The following is a 26,779-nucleotide window of genomic DNA, read 5'->3' as shown; positions in this document are numbered from 1 at the left end:
GAATCCCATTTCCAATAAGGTTATCATCTGATTTTCCAGCAGAAACTCTGCAGGCCTGAAGGGAGCGGCATGATACATTTAAAGTGATGAAAGGAAAAATCCAACAATCAAAAATACTCTACCCAGAAAGGCCTTCATTCAGATATAATGGCCAGCAGATTACAGCTCTGATTGAACTCCTAGCCTGGGATCCTCCATATGCCACAGGTGCAGCCCTAAAAAGACAAAAAAAAAAAGAGAGACCCACTTCACATCTAGGGACGCATACAGACCAAAAGTGAAAGGATGAGAAAAATTATTCCACACAAATGGAAAACAAAAGAAAGTTACAATGGCAATATTCATAATAGATAAAATAGGCTTTAAAATAAAGATGGTTACAAGAAGCAAAGAAAGACACTAAATACTGATCAAGTGATCAAAGAAGAAGATAAACAAGTATAAATATATACACACCCAACAAATAAGGCAACTGCTAAAAGCTATACAAGGAGAAACTGATAGTAACACAATAGTGGAGGACTTTAACATCTCATTTACTACAATGGATGTATCATCCAAACAGAAAATCAATAGAAAAACATAGGCCTTTAATTACACATTAGAGCAAATGGACTTAATTGATATTTATAGAACATTCCACCTGAAAGCAGCAGAATAGACATTCTCAAGCACACACGAAACATTCTCCAGGATAAACCACATGCTCAGCCACAATGTAAGCCTCAGTAAATTTCAGAAAATTGAAATCATATCAAGCAACTTTTCTGACCACAACATTATGAGAGTATGAATCAACTACAAGAAAAAAAAACTGTAAAAAAAAACAAAACACAAACATGTGGAGGCTAAACAATATGCTACTAAATAACGAATGGATCAGAGAAGAAATCAAAGAGGAAATGAAAAAAATACCTAGAGACAAATAAAAATGAAAGTATCATAATAAAAAACTTATAACTGGCATTCCTGTTGTGGCTCAGTAGGTAACAAACCTGACTAGTAACCATGAAGTTGCAGGTTCAATCCCTGGCCTCACTTAGTGGGTTGAGGATCCAGCATTTCTATGACCTGTGATGTAGGTTGCAGATGTGGCTCAGATGCTGCATTGCTGTGGAAGAGGCCAGCAAATACAGCTCTGATATTTGACTCCTAGCCTGGGAACTTCCAAATGCTGCAGATGCAGCCCTAAAATGATAGATAGATAGATAGATAGATAGATAGATAGATAGAAAGAAAAATAAAATTAAAAACTTATGGGATTCAGCAAAGGTAGTATTAAGAGGGAAGTTTACAGTGATACAATCTTACTTCAGGAAACAAGAAAAATCACTAATAAACAATCTAAACATATACCTAAAGCAACTAGAGAAAGAAGAACAAACAAAAGCCAAAGTAAGTAGAAGGGAAGAAATCATAAAGATCAGAGCGGAAATAAATGAGAGACAAAGAAAACAATTAAAAAATCAAAAAAAATGATAAATCTTTAGCTGGAATCAAGGAAAAAAGAGAGAGGGCTCAAACCAATAAAATTAGAAATAAAAAAGAAGATAAAACATCATGGATATACAAGGAATCATAAGCAAATAGCACAAGCAACTATATGCTAATAAAAACAGACAACCTAGAAGAAATGGAAAAATTTTAGAAAGATATAATCTTCCAAGATTCACCAAAGAAGATACAGAAAATATGAACAGACCAATCCCAGGTACTGAAGTTGAAATTATAATATAAAAACATACAAAAGTCCAAGATCAAATGGCTTCACAGGAAATGCTATCATTTAGTGAAAAGCTAATATATCCTTCAGAAAAATGTTCTGAAAAATTGCAGAACAATTTTTTTCTTTTTACAGCTACACCTGTGTCATATGGAAGTTCTCAGGGGATCAAATTAGAGCTGTATCTGATGGCCTGAGCCACAGCCATAGCAACTTAGGATCAGAGCTATATCTGAGATCAACCCCACAGCTCACAGCAATGCCAGCTCCTTAATCCACTGAGCAAGGCCAGGGATAGAACTCACATCCTCATGGATACTAGTCAAATTTGTTACCAGTGAGCCACAATGGGAACTTTTCAAACTCCTTCTGTGAGTCCACCATTCATCACCTTGGTAATACCACCAGACAAAGATACCACATTAAAAGAAAATTACAGGCAAATATCACTGATGAACATAGATGCAAAAATCCTCAACCAAATACTAGCAAACTGAATTGAACTATACGTTAAAAGGATCATACACCATGATCAAGTGGGAATTGTCTAAGGGATGCAAATATTCTTCAATATCAGCAAATCAATCCGTGTGATACATCACATTAACAAATTGAAGACTACGATATGATCATCTCAATAGTTGCAGAAATAGCTTTTGACAAACTCCAATACTCATTTATGATAAAAGAAAAAAGCTCCAGAAATTAGGCATAGAGGGAAATTACCTCAACATAATAAAGGTATATACGGCCAAATCACAAATAACATCTTCTCAGCAGTGAAAGGGTTGAAAAAACTTCCACTAAGATCAGGAAAAAGAATGACCATTATTCACCACCTTTATTCAACGTAGTTTGGAAGCCTTGAAAATGACAATCAGAGGGAAAAAAAGAAAGAAAAGGAATCCAAACTGGAAAACTAGTAAAATCATCACTGTCTGCAGATGACCTGATTACAATGCATAGGAAATTCTAAAGGTGCTGTCATAAAAACTTTTAGATTTCATCAATGAATTCTATTAAATTTCAGGATACAAAGTTAGTGCACTGAAATCTTCCTGCATTCTTATACATTAACAACAAAAGATCAGACAGAGAAATTAAGGAAAGAATCCAATTCATCATTGTGTCAAAAAGAATGAAATACCTAGGAATAAACCTACATAAAGAGACAAAAGATTGTACTCTGAAAACTATTGAGACACCAAGGAAAGAATTTAAAGATGATACACACATATGGAAAGATATATCATGTTCTTGAAGACTCAATATTGACAAAATGATGATACTGTCCAAAGTAATCTACAGATTCAGTGTAATTCCTATCAAATTACCAATGGCACTTTTCAAGGAACTAGAACAAAATTTTAAAACATTTGTATGGAAACACAAAAGACCCCAAATAGCCAAAGCGAACCTGAGGTGGTGGTGGGTGGTGGAATCATCCTCCCTGTCCTCAGATTATACTTTAAAGCTACAGTCATCAAAACAGTATGGTACTGGCACCAAAACAGTAATATATAGATCAATGGAACAGGATTGAAAGCCCAGAAATATAAGAGCACGCCTATGGTCATTACTCTATGACACACTGGGAAATGTACAATAGAGAAAAATCAGTCTCTTCAATAAGTGGTGCTGGGAAAACAGGACAGCATATGTAAAAGAAGGAAATTAGAACATTTGCTAACTCCATACACAAAAATAAACTCAAAATTGATTAAAGACCTAAATGTTAAGACCAGATACTATAGAATTCTTAGACGAAAACATAGGCATACCACTCTGACATAAATTGCAAAAATATCAATTTTGATCAACCTCCTAGAGTAATTAAAATAAAAATAAAAATAAACAAATTGGATCTACTTAAATTTAAAGTGTTTGTACAGCAAAGGAACCATAACAAAACAAAATGACAACCCTAGAATGGGAGAAAATATTTTAAAATGAAGCAACCGACAAGGGATTAATCTCCAAAATATGCAAACACTTCCTGCTGTTCAGTATCCAAAAAAACCCCAATCCAATAAAAAAAAATGAGCAGATCTAAACAGACATTTCTCCAAGAAGACAGATAGCCAAAAACACATGAAAAGATGTTCAACATCACTAAATATTAGAGAAATGCAAATCAAAACTAATATGAGGTACCACTGTACACCAGCCAGAATGGCCATTATCAAAAAGTCTACAAACAATAAATGCTGGGAAAAGTGCGGAGAAAAGGGAACACTCTGACACTTTTGGTGGGAATATAAATTGGCGCAACCACTATGAAAATGACTATGGATTTTCCTCAAAAAACTGAAAATAGAACTACCATATGATCTATCTAGAGATTTAGTAGTGGGATTTATCTAGAGAAAAGCATAATTTGAAAAGATACATGCACCTAAAATGTTCACTGCAGCACTATTTACAATAGTCAAGATATGGAAATGTCTATCAACAGAGGAATGGATAAAGAAGATGTGTACCTATAGACAATGGGGTATTAGACATAAAAATGATGAAATAATGCCATTTGCAGCAAAATGGATGGATGTATAGATTATCATACTAAGTGAAGTTAGACAGTGAATGACCAACATCATACACCATTTATATGTGGAATCTAAAAAAAAGATATAAATGAACTTATCTGCAGAACATAAACAGACTCACAGACTTTGTAAACAAACCTATGGTTAATGAAGGGGACAGGAGGGCCTGGGGAGGGATGGACTGGGGCTTGAATTTGGCATATGCATACTGAGGTATATGGAATGATTGGCCAATGGCTTTACAGCACAGAGAACTCTACCCAATATTCTGTGATAATCTATGTGGGAAAATAGTCTGAAAAAGAATGAGTGCATATATAACTGAATCACTTTGTTGTACAGCAGAAATTCTCACAACATTGTAAATCAACTATGTATCAATAAAATTTTTAAAATGAAGAAATCAACCCCAGAAAAGAATTGAGCAAAAATGACTAGAGACTAATCAATATGCTACTAAAAAACCAATAGGTCAATGAGGAAATCAAAAAGGAAATTAAAAAACACCTTGAAGAGTTCCCTGCTGGCAAATTATTACACTTAGAATGGATAAGCAACGTGGTCCTAGTGTACAGCACAGAGAACTATATCCAGTCTCTTTGGATGGAGCATGGTGAAAGATAATATGGGAAAGGGAATGCATATATAGGTATGATGAGGTCACTTTGCTATACAGGAGAAATTGACACAACATTGTAAATCAAATGTACTTTAATAAGAAAAAAATCTGCTGTGGCTCAGGTCACTGTGGGTTTGAGGGCTTCATACACAGCTTGGCGCAGTGGTTTAAGGACTTGGCATTGCTGTAGCTGTGGCATAGGTTGCAATTTCATGTTGGGTTTGATCCCTGGCCTGGGAACTTCCATATGCCATTGGTGCAGTCATAAAAGTCAAAAGACAAATGCCTTGACACACACAACAATGCAACTACAACCATACAAAATCTACGAAAATTCATGATGATACAGGCCTTCCTCAAAATATAAGAAAAATCTCAAAATATCTAACATACCACCTAAATGAATTAGAAAAGGAAGAACGAACAAAAGGTAAAGTCTTCTTAGGAAGAAAATAATAAAGATCAGAGAGGAAACCAATAAAATAGAGATTTAAAAAATACAAAAATGAAATAAAATCAAGAGCTGAATGGGAAAATTCAGCTTTGGGTAAATTTGACAAACTTCTGGCCAGGGTCACTAAGAAGAAGAAAGAAAACAAAAATGAACAAAATAAGAAATGAAAAAGGGGAATAGCAATCAATACTGCAGAAATACAAAAAGTCCTAAGAGAATACTATGAACATTTATATGCTACAAAACTGACAACCTAGAAGAAATGGACCACTTTTTAGAAACATATAGCTACTAAAATTTAATCAAGAAGAAATAGGTATTTTGAACAGACCAATCACTAGAATTTTAATAGAATCTGTAAGAAAAAAAAGCAGAAATAACAGTAACACAAATCTCCATACAAGCAAAAGTCTAGGACCAGATGGTTTCCCAGGCAAATTATACCAAATATACAGAGTAAAATTTATACTGATTTTTCTCAAACTCTTCTGAAAGATTGAAGAGGACACCCCAAAGACACTGTATGAAGCCACCATAACCCTTTTAACACAACCAAATATACCACCCAAAAATATATTAAAGGCCATTATCTTTGGTGAATATAGATGTAAAAATTTTCAATAAAATATTAGCAAATTGAATCCAACAACATACAAAAAATCATACACCACAACCACGTAGGATTCACCCCAAGTTCACAAATATGGTTCAACATACAGAGGTCATATATCACATTAACAACAAAAAAGAACATGATCATCTCTACTGATGCAGAAAAAACATTTGACAAAATTCAACATCCATTTGTTATCAAACTCTTACCAAAGCAGGTATAGAGGGAACATAGCTCAAAATAATAAAAGCCATTTATGACAAACTCATAGCCAATGTAATGCTCATTGGTGAAAAGATGAAAAACTTCATGCTAAAGTCTGGAGCAAGACAAGAATTGCCTTCACATCACTTCTATTCAACATAATATTGGAAGTCCTAGCCACAGCAATCAGACAAGAAAAAGAAATGAAAGTATCCAAATTGGAAGAGAAGAGGTAAAATTGTCACTCTATGCAGATGACATGGTACCACATACAAAAAAACCCTAAGGACTCCACACAAAAACTACTAGAAATGATCAATGAATTCAACAAAATAGCAGGAGTCAAGACTTACATTCAGAAATCAGTAGCATTTCTATATACAAACAATGAAATATCAGAAAGGAAATATTTTTTAAAAACCTTTAAAATCCCCCCCCCCAAAAAAAACACCTGGGAAAAATTCTGACCAAGAAGGTGAAAGACTTCTATTCTGAGAACTACAAAACATTAATAAAGGAAATTAACGATGATACAAAGAAACAAAAAGAAATTCCATGCTCTTAGATTGAAAGAATTAATATTGTTAAAGTGGTAATATGACACAAAAGAATCTACAGTTTTAATGTGGTCCCTATATAATTACCCATGACATTTTTCACAGAACTAAAATAATTCAAAATTTATATTGAACAATAAAAGAACCAGAATTGCCAAGGTAATTCAGAGGGAGAAAAAAAAAAAGCAGGAATCATAACTCTCCCAGATTTCAAACTGTATTTCAAATGCTATAAAGCTAGTGTAATCAAAACAGTGCACTACTGGTACAAAGAAAAAAATATGGATCAAAGCAATAGAATAGAGCAGAAGTAAACCCATGTGCATACAGTCAATTAACCTTTGACAAAGGAGGCAAGCATATTCAATGGGAAAAAGACTGTTTCTTCAGCAAGTTGTGCTGGAAAAGTTGAACAGCTGCACATATATCAATGAAGTCAGAACACACTCTCACACTGGGTACAGAAAGAAACTTAAAATGGCTTAGAGACTTAAGACATAACACTAAAACTACAGAAGAGAACATAGGCATAACATTCTCTTGACATAAATCATACCAATGTTTTCTTAGGTCAGTATTCCAAGGCAAGAGAAATAAAAGCAAAAAAAAAAAAAATCCAACTTACAAGTTTTTGCAAGGCAAGGGAAACAATTTTTTAAAAATGAAAAGACAATCTATGGACTGGGAGAAAATCTTTGCAAACATGGTGACTAACAAGAGCTTACTATACAAAATATACAAAGGGTACCTACAACTGAATAACAAAAAAGCAAATCACTTTGAAAAATGGGTATAAGACCTAAACATATATTTCTTCCAAAGAAGACATAGGGATGGCCAGTAGGCATATAAAAAGATGCTCAACTTCAACCCATAAATACACCCAGACACGTATGGTCTATTAATCTTTACAAAGGAGGCAAGAATATGAAATGGGAAAAAGACAGTCTCTTCAGTAAGTGGTGCTGGGAAAACTGGACAGCTGCCAACTGCATGTAAATCAATGAAACTAGAACATACCTTCACACCATGCAGAAAAATAAACTCAAAACTGCCTAAAGACTTAAAAATAAGATAAGACACCATAAAACTCCTACAAGAGAACATAGACAAAAATTCTCAAGGGGGGAGAAGATGGAAGCAGAGGAGTAGGACAACTACTCCCACAAATCCATCAAAAATTCATCTATATGTAGAATTTTTGCCCCACAAAATTGCTGAATGCTGACCAAAGAACCCAGGATTCTAATAGAGAAAGAAAGCCTTCATGAAACTGGGTAGGACAAAAAGAAAAAAGGAAAAAAAAAAGGAGAGAAAAGGAGAAACAAAGCAGGTCAAGACCTGCACACCTGGGAGAGAGCTGGAAACAGAGGAAAAACAAACAAACAAAACTCTACACCCTGAGAAGTCCCCCACAGTAGTGAGGAGACCAGACAAGGTAGAGGAAGAACTTTTGAGTATTGGAAGAGAACAGAGCAATCAGACTAAAGCAGTTGAAATGGAAATGACCCTCCCAAACAAAAGCAGGGGCAGACAAGGGCAAGGTACTGAAATTCCAGCTTTGGAGATCAGACTCAGACAGAAAACTGGGGCTGACTACCCAGGGAAAAACTGGGATTGGTAGCACGGGGACAGCTTGGAGGGACTGGAGTCTAGAATAAATACATTTGAAGTTGTAAGCTGAAGAATCCTGGTCAGACTTGGAGGTTAGATACCATTCTTGGGGGTGCTGGAGAGAAGGCTATAATCCACCACTATACCCTTATGCTCTATGATCATTCTTGGACTGCAAGACCCCAACTGCCCCAGCTCCAGGATTTACCCTTGAGCAGTGGCTGCTTAGAAGCAGTTGCAGAGCAGCCCACAGTACTTAAGGCTATAGAGAAAGAGGAGCAAGCAGAGGGAACCCTTTCAATAGATGAAGGGAACTCAGGAATAGCACAGTCCACACTTCCCCAGCCAGCATATGGGGGGGGGCACCAAAGTGACTGCTGTAACAGCACAGAAGACTCAGGGGATCTCCAATGGCCCTTGGTGTGGGTAGAGAGCTTGGTTTACCCTAGGGGAAAAATAAAGCTGTTTTTGCAAACAGTATGGAGGGACCAGAATTTGGCAGGAGGTCTCCTGAGCTGACAGAGACCTCTAGATTTCCTAGGGGGTGGAGAAAGCTATTTCTGAAGTAGCATGGAGGGGCGGGATTCTACAAGTGCCCCCCAGGTGGGCATAGAGCTGCAGTCTCCTTACCAGGGTGGAGAAAGTTACCTTTGAAACAGGAAAAGCTCCTGAGAGGCCATAAGGGGCCTTCCAGGTGGGTGCAGACCTGCAATTGGCCTAGCAGATAGAATGTGTTTTTGGAAACAGCATGGACAGTATAGAATTCTGCAGGAAGTCTCCTGAGCTGACAGAGACCTCTGGATTTACTAGGGGGTGGAGAAAGTTACTTCTGAGGCAGCACAGAGGGGTGGGATTCCTAAAGTGGCCTTCAGAATGGGCACAGAGCCACAATCTGCCTAAGGGACAGAAGGTGATTTGAGAAACAGCATGGACTGTCTGGGTTCTCTAAGGGGCCTCCTGGGTGGACACAGAGCTGTGATTTGCCTAGGGGGCAGTGAAAACTATCTTGGAAGAAGAAGTGAAAAGAATCCTGGAAATATGCAAAAGGCTTCCTAGGTGGGTTAAGAGCTGTGAAAAGCCCATTGAACTGGTAAAGTTATTTCAGAAACAGCCCAAAAGGTCCTGGGAATCACAAAAGGCCTAGTGGGTGGGTGAAGAGCTGTTAACTACACAAGAGATGGAGAAAGTGAAATTGGAAACAGCACAAAAGACACTGGGAGTCACAAGAAGCCAGGTAGGCAGGTGGAAAATCTCAAAAGGCCTAGTAAAGGGGAAAAGTGAACCTGGAAACAATGCAAATAGGCTGGGAGACACAAACCTCCTAGTGGATTGATGTAGTGATCTCATAAAAAGCATAAGTTCCATTTCTCTGCCAACAACCAACCAGGGGACCACAGAAGCAGAATATGCTGCATTGATAGTGAAAGGAGCTGAGAGGGACCCACTGCTGCACATTTTTATAGTACAACAGCTACAAGGAGCACTCTACCATCAGCCTGGTGAGAGAGGGACTGCTGGAAAGGTAGAGGACATTCAGCTAGAGAGAAAGCCTTTTATCAATAGTTAGGGAGCAGTCTCTGCCCCTGAGGCTACAGAGAATGGACAAACAAAGGGAGTGACTACAGAGAGGCACCTGGCTCCCAGCTACAGAGAGCAGTCCTTAGAACCTCCCTTACAATGGGAGGGACTGTGGTATCAACTGCTGATACTGCCAATCACAGGAAACCATCCTGAGAGCTACCTGGAAGAAAAAGGAGTCACAGGAGCCAGTCCTAACCCCCCCACCACAAAAGCTATCCTGTGAACCATGAACCACTGCCAACATTCACACAAACCCCATCTGTAATAGCTACCTGGCTTCAGGGCATAGCATAATACCACTGCTCCCATCACGTGCTCTAGTTACATGTGAGCCACTAACACCCCTGTGAACTTCAAGACAAGGCACCAACTGTGGCATCTACATACCTGTAATCAAGGTACAACAAATATAGAAAATTAGACATTATGAGATGACTAAGAAATAACCTTAAGACAAAGGAACAAGATGAAAACACACACACACACAAAAAAAGCCAACTAAATGAAGAGGACATAGGTACTATACCTGAAAAAAAATTCAGATTGATGATAGTAAAGATGGTCCTAGACCTTGGGAAAAAGATGGACACACAGAGGAGTTATGAGAAATGTTTAACAAAGAGCTAGAGGACCTAAAGAACAAGCCAACTAAGATGGATAGCACAATATCTGAAATGAAGAATACACTAGAAGCAATCAACAGCAGGATAATGGAGGCAGGAGAATGAATAAGTGACATGGAAGACAGAGTGGTAGAAGTCACTGCCACAGAAAAAAATAAAGAGAAAATAATGAAAAAAACTGAGGAGAGCCTAAGAGATCTCTGGGTCAACATTAAACATACCAACATTTGTATCACAGGGGCTCCAGAAGAAGAGGAGAGAAAGGGCCAGAGAAAATAATTGAAGAGATTATAGCTGAAAATTTCCCTAATATGCACTCACTCAAGTCAAGGAAGCACACACATAGAATGAACCCAAAGAGAAACACAGTGAGACATATACTAATAAAACTGAAAAAAAAGTACAAAGAAAAAAATATTAAAAGCAACAAGGGAAAAGCAACAAATAACATACAAAGGAATCCCCATAAGGGTAACAGCTGGTCTTTCCACAGAGACTCTGAAAGCTAGAAGAGAGTGGCAAGATATAGTCAAGATGATGAAGGGGAAGAATCTAGAACCAAGAATGTGATATCTAGAAAGGCTGTCATTCAGATTTGAGAGGAAGATCAAAAGCTTTTCAGACAAGCAAAAGCTTGAAAGAGTTCAGCAACTCTAAACCAGCTCTACATCAATTACTAAAGAAACTTCTCTAAGCAGAAAAGAAAATTCCACAACTAGAAACGAGAAAATTTCAAAAAGAAAACTCATTGGTAAAGACAAAATAATATAAAGGTAGAAAATCACCCATTGACAAAAATGATATCAAAACTAGCAGACATGAGAAGAAGAGAAGACAAATGCAGAACATTGAAAGTACATTAAAAAATAAGAGAACTGTAAACCAAAATAATAAATAGACACATAAAAAAAGAAAAAGCAATACAAATACCACACTAAAGATAGTCAGTACATCACAAGAGAAGACAACAAAAAAGGGAAGAGAAAAAAGACCCAAAGTAACAGTTCAAAGCTATTAACAAAATGGCAACAAATACTTACCCATAATTACACTGAATGTAAATCAATTAAATGCTCCAACCAAAAGGCACAGACTGGCTGACTGCATACAAAAACAATACCCATATATATGCTGATTACACGATACCCATTTCAGAAAGCGAGAGGATGAAAGATATTCCATGAAAATAGAATCAAAGGAAAGCAGGAATAGCAATACTCATATCAGACAAAATAGACTTTAAGATAAAGAAAAATCACAAAATACACAGAAGGACACTGTCTAATAATCAAAGGACAAATCCAAAAAGAAGATATAACAGTAGTAAGTATATAGGCACCTAACATAGGAGCACCTTAATATATATAGCAACTACTGACAGCCATAAAAGGAGAAATCTACAGCAACACAACAACAGTGGGGGATTTTAATATACCACTTATATCAAGTTAAAGACCATCCAGTCAGAAAATAAGGAGGAGTTCCTTTCATGGTGCAGTGGTTAATGAATCCGACTAGGAACCATGAGGTTGTAGGTTCAATCCCTGGCCTTGCTCAGTGGGTTAAGGATCCGGCATTGCCGTGAGCTGTGGTGTAGGTCGCAGATGCGACCCAGATCCCACATTGCTGTGGCTCTGGCAAAGGCCAGAGGCTATAGCTCCAATTCGACCCCTAGCCTGGGAACCTCCACATGCCATGGAAGTGGCCCAAGAAATGGCAAAAAGAAAAAAAAAGAAAAAAGAAAAGAAAAGAAACAAGGAAACACAGGTTTTAAATGACACCCTAGACCAGACAAATTTAACTGATATTTACAGAATTGTCCATCCCAAATCAGCAGAATTCTTCTCAGGATAGATCACATTTTGGGCCACAGATTAAGCCTTGCTAAATTTTAAAAAGTTGAAATTATTCCATGCATTTTTTTTCTGACCACAATGCTATGAGACTAGAAATCAACTACAAAAAAAAAAAAAATCCAAAAACACAAACTCCTGGAATCTAAATATGCTACTTAACAAACAACAGATCACTGAAGAAAGCAAAGAGGAAATCAAGATATCTAGAGACAAATGACAATGAAGATGCAACAATCAAAAATCTATGGCACACTGCAAAGGCAATTCTGAGAAGAAAGTTTATAGGAATACAATCTTACCTTGAGAAAAAGGAAAAAGCTCAAATAAACCTAAACTTACACCAAAACTAGAGAAGGAAGAATAGACAAAACCCAAAATTAGCAGAAAGAGAGGAATCATTAAGATCAGAGCAGAAATGAAATAGAGACAATGAAAACAATATAGAAGATCAATGAAACCGAAAGTTGGTTCTTTGAAAAGATTAACCAAGTTGATAAACCCATAGACTGACTCATCAAGAAAAAAAACAAAACAAAATGCGAGGGCTCAAATCAATAAAGTTAGAAATGAAAAAAGCAGAAGTGAAAACTAACTTCACAGAAATACAAAGGATTATAAGAGACTACTATAAGCAACAGGATGCCAATATAATGGAAAACCTAGAGGAAATGGACAGATTCTTACAAAGGTACAATTTGCCAAGACTGAATCAGGAAGACACTGAAAATATGAACAGACCAAACACAAGTACCAACATTGAAAATGTGATTAAAAACGTTCCAAAAAATGAAGGTCCAGGACCAATGGCTACACAGGTGAATTCTATAAAACATTCAGAGAAGTTAACGCCTATTCTTCTGAAACAAAAAACAACAGAGGAATGAACACTCCCAAGCTCATTCTATGAGGCCACCATCACCCTGATTCATAAACCAGACAAGGATATCACCAAAAAAGTAAATTACAGGTCAATATTACTGATGAATATATATGCAAAAATCCTTAACAAAACAGTAGAAAACCGAATCCATATATATAGTAAAGGATTAAATACCATGATCAAGTGGGATTCATCCCAGGAATGCAAGGATTCTTCTGTGAATCAATCGATGTGATACACCACATCAACAAACTGAAGAATAAAAACCATATGATCATCTCAATAGATGAAGAAAAGGCTTTTGACAAAATTCAACATCCATTTCTGATAAAAACTCTCCAAAGAGTGGCCATAGAGGGAACCTGCCTCAACATAATAAAAGCCATATATGAAAAACCCACAATTAACATCATCCTCAATGGTGAAAAACTGAAAACATTTCCACTAAGATCAGGAACAAGACAAGGATGTCCAATTTCAACAATTGTATTTAACATAGTTTTTACAGTCCTAGCCATGACAATCAGAGAAGAAAAAGAAATAAAATGAATAGAAATTGGAACAGAAATAAAACTACTACTGTTTTCAGATGACGTAATACTATACCTAGAAAACCCTGAAGACAGCGCCAAAAAAAAAAAAAATTAGAACTCATCAATACATTTGGCAAAGGTGCAGGCTACAAAATTAACACACAAAAATTGATTGCATTTCTACATACTAATAAAGAACCGAAAGAGAAATCAGAGGAACCATCCCATTTACAATTGCATCAAAAAGAATAAAATACCTTGCAATAAACCTACCTAAGAGACAAAAGAACTATACTCTGAAAACTATAAAATACTGATGAAAGATATCAAAGATGGTACAAATAGATGGAAAGATATACCATGATTTTGGATTGGAAGAATAAATATTGTCAAAATGACTATACTACACAAGGAAATCTACAGATTCAATGCATTTCCTATCAAATTACCAAAGGCATTCTTCACAGAACTAGAATAGTATATTTAAAAATTTGTATGGAAACACGAGAACACAAATAGCCAAAGCAATACTGAAAAACAAAAATGAAAATGGAGGAATCAAGCTTCCTGACTTTAGACAATGTTAAAAAGCTAGAGTCATCAAAAAAATATGGTACTGGCACAAAAACAGAATTATAGATCAATGGAACAGGATAGAAAGGCCACAAATAAACTCAAGCACCTATGGTTACCTAATCCATGACACAGGAGGAAACAACATACAGAGGAAGAAAGATATTCTTTTCAATAAATGGTTCTGGGGAAACTGGAAAGCTCATGTAAAAGAATGAAAGTAGAAGACTAATTTATATAGAAGACCATATATAAAAGTAAACTCAAAATGGATTAAAGACCTAAACATAAGGCCAGACAAGATAAAACTTCCAGAGGAAGACAGACAGAATGCTCTTTTGATATAAATCATAGCAACATCTTATTTGATCCACCTCCTAGAATAATGATAATAAAGACATAAATAAACTCATGAGATCTAATTAAACTCAAAAGCTTCTGCACAGCAAAGAAAACCATTGGGGGGTTTCCACAGAATGGGAGAAAATTTTGCCAATGATGCAACAGATCAGGGCCTAATCTCCAAAATATACAAAAAACTCATGCAACTCAACAACAACAAAAAACCCAAAAAACCCAATTGAAAAATGTGCAGAAGGCATAAATAGACATTTCTTCAAAGACATACAATGACCAACAGTCACATGAAAAAAATGTTAAATATCACCAATTATTAGAAAAACACAAATCAAAACTATAATGAGGTACCACCTCACAGCAGTTATAGTGTCCATCATTAATAAATCAACAAGCAATAAATGCTGGAGAGGGTGTGGAGAAAAGGCTACCATCCTACACTGTTGGTGGGAATGTAAAGTAGTATAATCACTATGGAAAACAATATGGAGGTACCTCAGAAAACTAAGTATAGAATTACCATATGATCCAGCAATCCCACTCCTAGGCATCTATCCAGATAAAATTTCATTCAAAAAGATACATTCACCACTATGTTCACTGAAGTGTTATTCACATTACCCAAGACATGAAAAAACCTAAATGTCCATGGACAGATGAATGGATTAAGATGTAGTACAGATATACAATGGAATACTATCATCCATAGAAAAAGACAAACTAATGCCATTTGTAGCAATATGGTGCAACTTCACTTAAGTGAAGTAAGCCAGAAAGAAAAAGAAAAATACAAAGGATATCACTTATATCTGGAATCTAAAATATGGCAGAGACGATCCTATCTACAAAACAGAAACAGATCACAGCCAAGGAAAGCAGACCTGTAGTTCTCAGGGGGTGAGGGGGGAAGGAGTGTGATGGACAGGCAGTTTGGGGTTTCTGGATACAAAACTGTTATATTTAAAATGGATGGGCAATGGGGCCCTACTCTATAGCACAGGGAATTATGTGTGATTGTGTCACTTTGCTGTACAACAGAAATTGAAGAAACATTGTAAATCAACTATACTTTTATAAAATATTTTAAAAATGGATCAAATAGAATAAAATACCTAGAAATAAACTCAACCAAGAAGGTGAAAAACTTATCCCCCAAAACTGTAAAATATTGGTGGAGGACATTTAAAATGATACGAAGCAATGGAAAGATATTCTGTGTCCTTAGATTGAAGGATTTAATATTGTTAAAATTTCCATAATACCCATGGTACTCTATGGATTTAATGGAATCCCTATAAAATTACCCATGACACTTCTCAGAGAACTAGAAAAAATCATTCTCAATTTCACATGGAACCGTAAAGTACCCCAACTTGTGAAAGCAATCCTGACAGAAAGGAACAAAACTGGCAGTATCACCACTTCAGACTTCAAGATATACTGTAAAACTATGATAAAAAGAGCATGATCCTGGCACACGCACACACACACACACACAGACATATAGATCAATGGCATGGGACAGTAAGCCCAGAAAGAAACCCTAAGTCTTGACTAACTAATATGAAAAATGAGGCAAGAATATACAATGGAGAAAAGACAGTCTCTTCAATAATTCTAGATGAGAAAACTAGAAAGCTAAACGTAAAAAAAGTTTTCCCCTGCAACATAGAAAAATATATGCAACATGTATTAAAAACCTAAATGTAAAACCATAAAACTCCTACAAGAAAATACAGGCAGAACACTCTGACATTAATCAAAGCAATAGTTTCTTTCAATGTCTCCTAAGGCAGAGAAAACAAAATTTTAAAAAAAGCAACAAAAAACTAAATGGGACCTAAGTAAAATCAAAAGCTTTTGTACAGCTTTGGAAACCACAATCAAAATGAAAAGACAAACTTCCTAACAGGAGAAAATATTTGCAAAGAATATGACTAATTGGAAGTTATCAAGAATATATAAAGAATTCATATAACTCAGTATCAAAGAAAATCTTAAAGAATGGCAATCACATGGGTCAGAATGGATATCATCAAAAAGTCTATGAGTAACAAAAGTTGGTGATAATGTGGAGCAAAGCAGACACTTGTACACTGTCGTTGGGCTTGGAAATAGGTGTAGCCACTGTGGAAGACATTTTGCATGCTTCTTAAAAAACTAAAAATCAAGCTACTCTAAGACTCAGCAGTCCAACTTCTGGGTGTATAAATATATATCCCAAAACAACACCTAATTCAAAAATATACATGCAACCCATAGTTTTAGTAATATTTAAAATTTCCAAGGTAAGAAAGCAAACTAGGTGTCCCCAAACAGATGAATGGAGATGATGTGGTACATATATGCAATGGAATAATACTAGGCCACAAGAAACAGAATGACACATTGTACCTTGCTGCAACATAGATGGACTTGGAGGGCCTTATGCTAAGTGAAATAAGTCAGACAGAGAAGCAAAAATACTATAGGATATCACTTATATGTGGAATCTCAACAGTCCAATACTATGAATATGACAACAAAGAACTGAACTCAAAAATGTAGAGAACAAGCTAGTAACCACCAGTAGGGAGTATGGGAGGAGCAAAATAGGGGTGGAGGTGTAGGAAACACAATGACTGGTTATAAGTTAGGCTCAAGCATATATTGTACCACAGGGGGAACCTGGTCAATATTTTGTAATAACTGTAAATGGGGAAAATCCTTTAAATTTGCATCAATTTTTTTTGTCTTTTGTTTTTTTAGGACCACACCCACATATGGAGCACAGCATATGGAGGTTCCCAGGCTAAGGGTCTAATTGGAGCTGTTGATGCCAGCCTATACCAGAGCCACAGCAATGCCAGATCTGAGCCATGTCTGCAACCTACACCACAGCTCACGGCAATGCCAGATCCTTAACCCACCAAGCAAGGCCAGGGATCGAACCTGCAACCACATGGTTCCTAATCTTATTCGTTTCCACTGCGCCAAGACAGGAACTCCTGGATCAAATTTTTAAAAATTAAAAAATAAATGAAATTTAACACAGCAAACACCATAATGAACAGTGGATAGCTGAAAGCCTTTCCTCTAGAATCGGGAACAAAGTAAAGACACTCACTCTTGCCATTTCTTCTTAAAATAAATGCATTTTCCATAGCATTGGAAGTCTTATCAGACCAAAAAAACAAAACAAAACAAAAAAAAAAAACCAAAAATGAAAAAAAGGCATCCAAACTGGAAGAGAAGGAATAAATCTGGCACTTTTTGCAGATGACATAATATTTTATGAGGAAAATCCTAAAGTCTCCACCTCAAAACTATTCAAACTAGTAAATGACTTTAGTAATGTTGTAGGATAGAAGATGAATATACAGAAATCTGTTGCTTTTCAATATACAATTAATAAACTATCAGTCAATGATGTAAAATAGAAAAAAATTCATTCCACTTAAAGTGCATCAAAAAGAAGAAAATATATAGAAATAAACTTAAACCTAGGAGTTAAAAGACCTATATCTGAAAACTATAAAGCAGATGTGAAAGACACTGAAGAGGTTACAAATTAATGGAAAGATATCTCATGCTTTTGGATTGGAAAAATTAATATTGTTAAAATTTCCATATGACCCTAAATAGTCTACAGATTTAATGCAATATCTATAAAAGTAACTGAGACATTTTTCACAGAACTAGAACAAATAATCCTAAAATTGATAGGGAACCACAAAAGACCTTGATTTGCCAAAGCAATATTGAGAAAAAAGAACAAAACTTGAAGTATCACCCTCCTGACTTCAAGATATACCATAAAACTATAATCAAAGCAGCACAGTACTGGCATTAAAAAAAAGATTCATTGATCAATGGAACAGAATAGAAAACCCAGAAAGAAACCCACAGGCCTATGCTTAATTAATTCAACAAAGGAGTCAAGAATATATAATGGATAAAAGAGTGTCTCTTCAATAAATGGTGCTAGGAAAACTATACAGTTGCATGTAAAGCAATGAGATTAAAATATTTCCTCACACCACATAGAATAATAAATTCAAAATAAATTAAAGACCTAAATACAAGACCCGCAACCAGAAAACTCCTAGAAGAGAACACAAGTAGAACACTCTTTGACATAAATCACAGTAATAACTTTTCTGGATTTGTCTCCTAAGAAAAAGAAAGAAAAGAAAAAGAAATGGAATCTAACTAAATTTAAAGGTTGCTGTACAGCATAGGAAACCATTACCAAAATGAAAAGACAACATATGGAATGGGAGAAAATATTTGCAAATGATATGTCTACAAGAGGTTAATATCCAAACTCTATAAGCAGCCCCTACAATTCAATACTTAATATCAAAAACCCCAATGATTCAATAAAATATGGGCAGAGGTACTAACAGACATTTTTCTAAAGAGGACATACAGGCTGGAAAAGAATGGCTATGTGTATATGTATAGCTGAATCACTTTGCTGTACAGCAGAAATTATTACAACCTTGTAAATCAACTCTACTTCAATAAAACTTAAAAAGAAGAAGACATAGAGAGAGCTAAGAGGCACATGAAAAAAAATGCTCAATATCAGTAGAAATGCAAAGCAAAAAAATAATATATTATCTCAAACAGGTCCAAATGGATATCATCAAAAAGTCTACATGGCTGTAAAAAGAAAAAAAATAATTAAGTCTACAAATAACAAACTTTGGCATGAATGTGGGGAAAGCATATGGTTGTATACTGTTGGTGTACATGGAAATTGGTGTGATCACTGTGTAAAACAACATGGAAGTTTCTCAAAAAAAACAAAAAATAGAACTACTGTAAGACAAAGCATTCTGACTTCTTAGTGTATATATCTTAAAACAACAAAACTACTAAATGAAAACAATGAGAATAAAGTAGTTCCTCACACCACACATAGAATAATAAATTCAAAATAAATTAAAGACCTAAATATAAGACCTGAAACCATAAAACTATAGTGAAGGAATCTAAGGTTTCCATCAACAGATGACTAGATAAAGAAGATGTGGATTATGTAAAAATATACAATGAATAATACTCCACCCATAAAAATGAACATTTTGCCATTTACAGCAACATGTATGGACTTGGAGGGCATTATGCTAAATGTAATAACATCAGAGAGAGAGAGATACTGTATGATATCATGTATATGTAGAATCTAAAAAGTAATACATGGAGTTTCCATCGTGGCACAATGGAAACAAATCCGACTAGGAACTATGAGGTTGCAGGTTCAAGCCCTGACCTCCCTCAGGGGTCAATGACCTGGCATTGCCATGAGCTATGGTGTAGGTCGCAGACGCAGCTTGGATTCCGTGTTCCACTGTGGCTATGGTGTAGGTCAACAGCTACAGCTCTGATTAGACCCTTAGCCTGAGAACCTCCATATGCCATGGGTGCAGCCCTAAAAAAAGAATAAAAGACAAAAAAGACAAAAAAAAGAAAGAAAGAAACAATACAAACAACTGAGTATGCAAAACAAAGCATACTCATATGTATAGAAAACAAACTAGTTGGTTACTAGTGGGGATAGCAAAGGAACAAGGGCCAATTTTAGGTGTATGGAATTAAGAGATAAAAAATAATATGTATAAAATTGATTATATATGCATCAATAAATTGATTATTGATATATATATATTAATATAGTAAATGAACTCTGCTTCAATTAAATTAGATAAATAATTAATGTACAAATAAAGTATTATATATAACAAGTCTTTAAGGCCCAGTGAGTCCATGATGATAATCTGAAAATAAGCCATGAGGGAATGTTAATGAGTTTTCTTCAACTATTTAAAACAATGTGGATACAAACACAGAACAGACAGAAACCTGGATTTCAAACAAATATGGTTTGCCATGGAAGAACAACAAATTGACTGATGAACAAAATGGAGTGGAGGTAGTGCAAGAATAACTAAAGTGATAGTGATTAGGGAGAGAGGCAAGATGGCAGAGTAGAAGGACTCAGCTCATCTCCTCTCATGAAAACACCAAAATTACAAGTAATTGATGAACAACCATCAACAAAGTAGACTGGAAACTACCAAAAAAAAAAAAAATCCTACATCCAAAGATGAAAAAGCCACATTGAGATAAGGGGGACAATTTAGTGATACAATCAATCCAATATCTACAGGGTAGGCAACCCACAAACTAGAAAATAACTGTATCTTTGAGGCTACCCTACAGGAGTGAGCATTCCAAACCCCATATCAGGTTCTACAGCCTGGGAATATGGCATGGGGAGGAAGAGCCCTCAGAGCATTTGGAGGCCACTGAGGGCCAGCAGGCTTGAGCAAAGGGGATTCACAGGCCTGGGGGAAACAGAAACTCCACTCTTGGAGGGTGCACATAGGTTTTCATGTGTACTGGGTCCCAGAGCAAAGCAAGGACTCTATAAAAATCTGAGCCAGACTAACCTGTGGGTTTTGGAGGATCTTCTGAGAAAGCAAGGGGTAGATGTGGCTTACTATGGAGCAGGACTTTAGAGGCAGAGGTCACAGGTAATAATCATCAATGTGAGCTACCCTGGAAGCTGCCACTATGGAAAAATCTAGACCAAAGCATTAGGGCCAAGGCCAAACAAAAGACAGGGTGGGGATGCAGACCCACCCATCAGCAAACAGGCTGCCTGAAGTCCTCCAAGGAACACATCCACAATTAAACATACTCAAAGATTAGACCCAACCTACTGGAGGACCAGTGGGCAGGTACCAGTCTCTCCCATCAATGCCTACCTACCACAAGCCACTATATCAATGTCACCTGCAAGAGGGAAGACATTGGAAGCAAAAGTTGCCACAACCCTCTAGCCTACAAAACAGAGACCACACAAAAAGCTATAGAAAATGAAAAGGTAGAGAAATATGAGCCAGATAAAAGAACAAAATTCCAGAAGAACAGCTAAAGTGGAGCACCTATATAAAAAATACTTTAGAGTAATGATAGAAAAGATGATCCAAGATCTTAGAAGAAACTAAAGTAAAATATTAATAAATTACAAGAAACTCTGAACAAAGAAATAGAAGATTTAAAGATCAAAGTGAACAACACAATAACTGAAATGAAAAATTCACTAGAAGGAAACAACAGCAGAATACAGGAAGCAGAAGAACGAATAAGTGCAGTGGAAGACAGACTGGTGGAACTCACTGACATGGAACAGAATAAAGAAAAAATAATGAAAAGAAATGAGGACAGTCTAAAAGAACTCTGGGAAAAGCAACAAATAGCAAACAAGGGAATCCCAATAAGGTTATCAACAGATTTTTCAGCAGAAACTCTGCAAATCAGAGGGAGTGGCACAATATACTTAAAGTGAGGAAAAGGAAAAAAACTCCAATCAAGAATACTCTACCCAGCAATGCTCTCATTCAGATTTGAAGAAATCAAACGCTTTACAAACAGGCAAAAACTAAGATAATTCAGCATCACCAAACCAGCTTTACAAAAAATATTTAAAAAAATAAAAATAAAAAAACTTCTCCGGGCAGAAAAGGCCCCAACTAGAAACAGGAAAATTACAAATGAGAAGGTACACAGGTAGAGGCAAACATATAGTAAATATAGGAAATCGTTCACACACAAATATATCAAAACCAGCAATGATGAGAAGAGGAGAATACAAATGCAGGATCCTGGAAGTGCATTTGCAATTAAGAGAACAGAAACTTAAAAGAACCTGGTATGTATATATAGAATCCTATATCTAAACCTTGTGGTAACCTCAAATTAAAAATCTACAATAGATACACAAATAGGAAAAAGCAATTCTAACACAACACTAAAGATAGTCATTAAACCACAAGAGATGAGAACATAAGAAGGGAATAAAAAAGAGCAACAAAACCAAATCCAAAACAATTAACAGAATGGCAATAAGAACATACATATCAATAATTACTTTAAATGTAAATGAACTAAATGCTCCAACTAAATGATACAGACTGGCTGAATGGATACAAAACACACACACATATATATATTACATATATGCTGTCTACAAGAGCATAGTTGTAGGGACAAGAGCATTTCAGTACTAGGGAAACACATAAAGTGAGAGGATTGAAGAAGACATTCCATATAAACAGAAAGAAAAAGAAAGCAAGAATAGTAATACTCATATCAGAAAAAAATTGACCTTAAAGACAGTTGCAAGGCACTAAGAAGGTCATTACTTAATGATCAAAGGATCAATTGCAGAAGATATAACAATTGAAAATATACATGCACCCAAATAGGAGAACCTCAATATATAAGGCAACTACTAACAGACATAAAAGGAGAAATCAATAATACAATAATAGTGGGGGGCTTTAACACCCTACTTACAGCAATTGACAGATTATCCAGACAGACAAACTACAAGGAAACAAAGGCCTTAAATGATGCATTAGAACAGATACACTTAATAAATATTTATAGAGCATTCTATGAAAGCAGCAGAATACCCATTCTTTTCAAGTGCACAGGGATCATTCTCCAGGATAGATCACATTCTGGGCCACAAATCAAACCTTGGTAGATTTAAGAAAACTGAAATCATATCAAGCACCTTTTCTTGCCACAACATGATAAGACCATAAATCAACTACAAAGGGGAAAAAGAAACTTCGGAAACAAACAAAAAAACCCTCCCACAAACAAGTGGAGACTAAACAATGTGCTACTATACAACCAATGGGTCACTACAGAAATTAAAGAAGATATCAAACAATATCTAGAGACAAATGAAAATGAAAACACAACTATCCACAATCCATAGGATGCATCAAAAGCACTTCTAATAGGGAAGTTTACAGCAACAAAAGCCTACTTCAGGAAACAAGAAAAATTGCAAATAAACAATTTAACCTTACACCTAAAGCAAACAGAGACAGAAAAACAAACAAAACCCAAAGTTAGTAGAAGGGGAGTTCCTATTGTGGCTCACTAGATTAAGGACCTGATGTTGTCTCTGTGAGAACACAGATTCAATCCCTGGCCTCACTCAGTGTGTTAAGGATTTGGCATTGCCACAAGTTGTGGCATAGGCTACAGCTGCAGCTCTGAATTAACACATGGTCTTCAAACTTTCATAGGCCACAGGTGTGGCTGTAAAAAAAAAAAAAAGTAACAGAAAACTCCCAAATCCTCCCAAAAAATCAAAGAAAAAAAATTTGGACCTCCCAAAAGCAAAAAAAAAAAAAAAAAGCAAAATCAAAACAAAAAAATTTAATAGAAGGAAAGAAATTATAAAGATCCACAAAAGCAATAAATGTTATAGAAAAGACAATAGTGGGAATAATCAATGAAAATAAAAGCTGGTGTTTTGAAACAATCAATAAAATTGATAAACCCATAGCCATAATCATCAAGAAAAAAGGAAAGGGCTCAATAAATAAAATTAAAAATGAAAAAGGAGATGTTACAATGGATATCCAAAAAATGCAAAGGATCATTAAGAGACTACTACAAGCAACTATATGCCAATAAAACAGACAACCTAGAAAAAAATGGATAGATTATTATAAAGGTACAATCTTTCAAGACTGAACCAGGAAGAAATAGAAAAGATGAATGAGCCAATCACAAGTACGAAATTGAAACTGTGATTTTTAAAACTTCCAAGATACTAAAGTAAAAGACTGGATGGCTTCACAGGTGAATTCTATCCAAACTATTTCAAAACACTGCAAAGGAAAAAACACTCCCAAAGTTATTATATGAGGCTACCATCACCCTGATACCAAAACCAGACAAAGATACCACACACAAAAAAAAGAAAATTCCAGCCAATATCACTGATTAACAGAGATGTAAAATCCTCAACAACATACTGGAGAACTGAATCCAACAATATATTAAAAGGATGATCAAGTGGGTTTTATCCCAGGGATGCAAGGGATTCTTTAATATCTGCAAATCAAACAGGGTTATACACCTCACTAACAAACTGAAGAATAAATACCATATGATCATCTCAAAAGATGCAGAAAAAGCTTTTTACAAAACCCAACACCAATTTCTGATTAAAAAAAAAAAAAAACCTTCCAGAAAGTGGGCATATAGGGAACCTACCTCAATGTAATAAGGGCCATTATGACAAACCCACAGACAACATCATTCTCAACAATGAAATGGTGAATTTCTGCTAATATCAGGAGAAAGGCAAGGATGTCTGCTCTTACCACTTTTATTCAACAGAGTTGTGGAAGGTCTAGCCACAGCAATCAGAGGAAAAAAATAAGTAAAAGGAATCCAAGTTGGAAGATAAGACATAAAAATATTGCTGTTTGCAGATGACACAATACTGTACAAATAAAATCCTAAAGGTGCTATCAGAAAACTACTAGAGCTCATCAATGAATTCAGTAAAGATTCAAGATACAAAATTAATAAACAGAAATCTCCACATTCCTATACACCAAGAAAGAAAGATCAGAAAGTGAAATTAAAGAAACAATCCCATTCACCATCACATCTAAAGAATAAAATACCTAAGAATACAAAAGATTGTACTCTGAAGACTATCAGACACTGTTGAAAGAAATCAAGGCGACACAAATAGATAAAAAAGTATGCCATGCTCTTAGATGGAAATAATCTATATTGTCAAAATGACTATACCACCCAAGGTAATCTACAGAGTCAGTATAATCACTATTAAATTACCAACAGCATTTTTCACACAACTAGAACTAAAAATTTTTAAAATTATATGGAAAAAACAAAGATCCTGAATAGCCCAAGCTATCCTTAGAAAAAAATGGAGCTGGAGGAGTCAGTCTCCCTGATTTTAGTCATCTAAACAGTATGGCACTGGAACACACACGCACGTGCACACACGCACACACACACGTATAGATCTACAGAACAGGATATAAAGCCCAGAAATAAACTCAAGCAGCTATGGTCAACTAATCTATGACAAAGGAGGCAAGAACATACAATGGAGGGAGTTTCTTTTGTGGCTCAGTGGTTAACGAATCTGACTAGGAACCATGACGTTGCAGGTTCAATCCCTGGCCTCACTCAGTGGGTTAAGGATCCAGTGTTGACATCAGCTTTGGTGTAGGTTGCAGACTCGGTTCAGATCTGGCATTGCTGTGTCTCTGGCATAGGCTGGCAGCTACATCTCCGATTAGACTCCTAGCCTGGGAACCTCCATATGCCATAGGTGCGGCCCTAGAAAAAGACAAAAAAAAAAAGAATATACAATGGAGAAAGACAGTCTCTTCAATTTGTGTGGCTGAGAAAACTGGACAGCTACATGTATAGGAATGAAATTAATATACTAACATCATACACAAAAATAAACTAAAAATGGATTAAGAACTAAGGGATGTAATATTGATACCATAAAACTCAAGACAGGAAAACACAGGCAGAATACTTTCTGATATTAACCACAGAAATATCTTCTCAGATCCACCTCCTAAAGCAATGAAAATAAAAACAAAATTAAACAAATGGGATCTATGTAGACTTAAGTTTTTGCACAGCAAAAGAAATCATAAACAAAATGAAAAAATCCACAGAATGAGAGAAAATAGTTGCAAATGAAGTGACTGACAAAGGGTTAATCTCCAAAATATACAAATGACTCAGGCAGCTCAATATAAAATGAACAAACAAACTAAAAACAACAACCAAATCAAAAATGGGTGGAAGAACTAAACAGACATTTCTCCAGAGAATAAATACAGATGGCTGAAAAGGTCATGACAAGATATCCAACACTACTCATCATTAGACAAATACAAACCAAAACTATGATGAGGTACCACAATATACGAGCCAGAATGGCCATCATCAAAAAGCCTACAGACAGTAAATGCTAGAGAGGGTGTAGAGGAAAGGGAACCCTCTTACACTGTTGGTGGGAATGTAAATTGCTACAACCAATATAGAGAACAGTATAAAGTTCCTTAAAAAAATAAAAATAGAACTATCATATGATCCAGCAATCCCACTCTTGGGCATCTATCTAAAGAAAACCTTAATTTGAAAATATACATGCTCCTCAGTGTTCATTGCGGCACTA

The sequence above is a fragment of the Phacochoerus africanus genome, chromosome 7 (genome assembly GCF_016906955.1).
Source record: "Phacochoerus africanus isolate WHEZ1 chromosome 7, ROS_Pafr_v1, whole genome shotgun sequence".
In the NCBI taxonomy this organism is placed as follows: Eukaryota; Metazoa; Chordata; class Mammalia; order Artiodactyla; family Suidae; genus Phacochoerus; species Phacochoerus africanus.
The sequence above is the reverse complement of the archived record's forward strand: the minus strand, read 5'-3'. Positions refer to the sequence as shown.